This window comes from Arachis ipaensis, chromosome B08 (assembly GCF_000816755.2).
Source record: "Arachis ipaensis cultivar K30076 chromosome B08, Araip1.1, whole genome shotgun sequence".
Lineage (NCBI taxonomy): Eukaryota > Viridiplantae > Streptophyta > Magnoliopsida > Fabales > Fabaceae > Arachis > Arachis ipaensis.
Genome location: NC_029792.2, coordinates 125,391,665 through 125,393,982, shown reverse-complemented (window position 1 = coordinate 125,393,982; position 2,318 = coordinate 125,391,665).

Below are 2,318 nucleotides of genomic sequence, written 5' to 3'. Positions count from 1 at the left end.
TATTTTAATTTTATAAAAAAAAGTGTATATTTTATAAATAAATGAGAGAAAAGTATTATGTTTAGACGTTTGACATTTTTTTAAAAAAAGGAGTGTCATTTTTTAGTAAAATAATCACTTATAGGTCATTTAGTAAAATTCAATCACATTAAAAGATTTAAAAGACATCAAACATAACCAAAACAAATTATTATGGTATGTTGATTTTCAACATTGTATGGCAGAACCTCCCTAATAAATAGGTTACCATCTTAGAGTTTTGATTTTGATCGAAGATTGAAATTTTTTCAAATAAAGAAATAAAAAAGGTGTGTTAGACTAAAGTCCAAACAACTTATCCATTTAAATAAATCAACGGCTAAGATAATGACAAATCAGCAGAGACAAAATCCAGCAAGAAAAACAACCACAACGATTCATGGGACCCTTCTTCAGTTTCTATCTTGATCTTCTGCCAACACCATCAAAGAATCTAACATCAACATTGGAGCTCAAAATATTATCCATGAGAGATGGTACTCTGAAAGCAATCGTGACAAGAAATTCCAATCGATGTTTGGAACAAGTGTCTCCTATTAAAAATAATTAATTTTCTTCAGGGTATTGGACTCATTCTACAAGGAATGGTTCTTGCAAGTTGCAACAATAGTTGCTTCGTTTAGATGATTTGGACTTGAGGATTACTCTAGATAAAGGAAAAAAAAGGAAGTGTATATATTATTTCAATTGAATATTTATTTTTGTTTTGAAAAAGATTTATAGATATATCGAGGCCTGCTACACATACAAGTCTTTTTGACTTACAAGTTTTACAAGTTGCTACACATACGGGCCTTTCAATGCGTTATTCAACCGTTTCCTGTTTTCAAAGCGCTACACTCACGACTCTTCTTCTTCTTCTTCTTCTTCCTCTTCCTCTTTCTCTTCCTCTTTCTCTTCCTCTTCTTCTTCTTCGTTTTTTTTTTTCGATTTTCATGGTTTCTGAAATCAAGCTTTTGAAATCGTTTTGAAGATAATGGAACTTCAGAAATACACTCAAAGGATTATAGAAATACACCCAAATGATTACAGAAATACACCCAAACGGTTACAGGAATTCACCAAAACGATTATAGAAATACACCAAAAGGATTACAGAAATACACCTAAAGAATTACAAAAACTACACTCAAAGGATTTAAGAAATACACCTAAAATTCGTTGAAATACACTTTATGCATAATTCAGAACTCTTTCTCTTTCTCCTCCTCATCTTCTGCTGCTTCTTCTTCTTCAAAAATGATTTCAGAGCTTGATGTCAAAAAATAATGGAAATTGAGAATAACGAAGAAAGAAAACAGAGAGAAAAGCACGTAAATGAAGAAGGAGAAAGAGAAGACAAGCAACGAAAGAAAAGAAGAAGAAGAAGAGGAAGAAGAATGTGTAGCAAGAAGAAGAAGAAGGTGCAGTGAAACCGTGCAGTAACGGTTGAAGAAGGAGAAAGAGAAGGCAAGAAACGAAAGAAAAGAAGAAGAGGAAGAGGAAGAATAACGTGCAGCAAAAAGAAGAAGGAGCTGCAGTGAAAACAGTTCGAAGCATGTTAATATAGATGACTTGTAAAGACTTGTATAAAAAAATGCTTGTATGTGGAGAATTTCTCATTCTCTTATTGAAAATAAGTGAATGATAAATTATTTTTGTGAAAAATTACGATATTAAAACTACTCATGAAACAATATAATATAAATTGATTTAAAAAAATAACAAAAAAGTTATTACTTTTTTTTAGATAAATCAATCAAATCAGTCTTTTAAATATATTATTAGAATAAAGTATTATTTTTATTCTAAAATAAATTTTATTTGTGTCCTTAACATTTGTAGAACTGATTTAATATTATCCTACCATTAATTACACATCATGAGCTTTAGTTGAAGTTTTAAAAATTTATTCTTAAAGTTAGAATATAAAAGCCTGGGACAGAACTAATGATCTACTTCAGATAATAGCTTATTAAAAGTTAAAACTAATCAATGCAATATTTACATAATTCATTTTTTTAAAGATATATATATTTGAACCTGAACACAAATAGTAGGTACAATACTAAAATCGAACACCTTTAAATGAGATCTAATTGAGAATAGATACATTTAAGTGAAAATAATTAAAAAATATAATTTGAGATGTTAGTATAATTGATTGTAGAATAACATTAAGCTACTTTTATAAATATTAGTATAATTTAAACGTTAAGATAATTAAAATATTAAAAATACAAACATGACTTACCCTAAATATTAGAGATAAAAATAATAATTTATTTTATATTATTTGC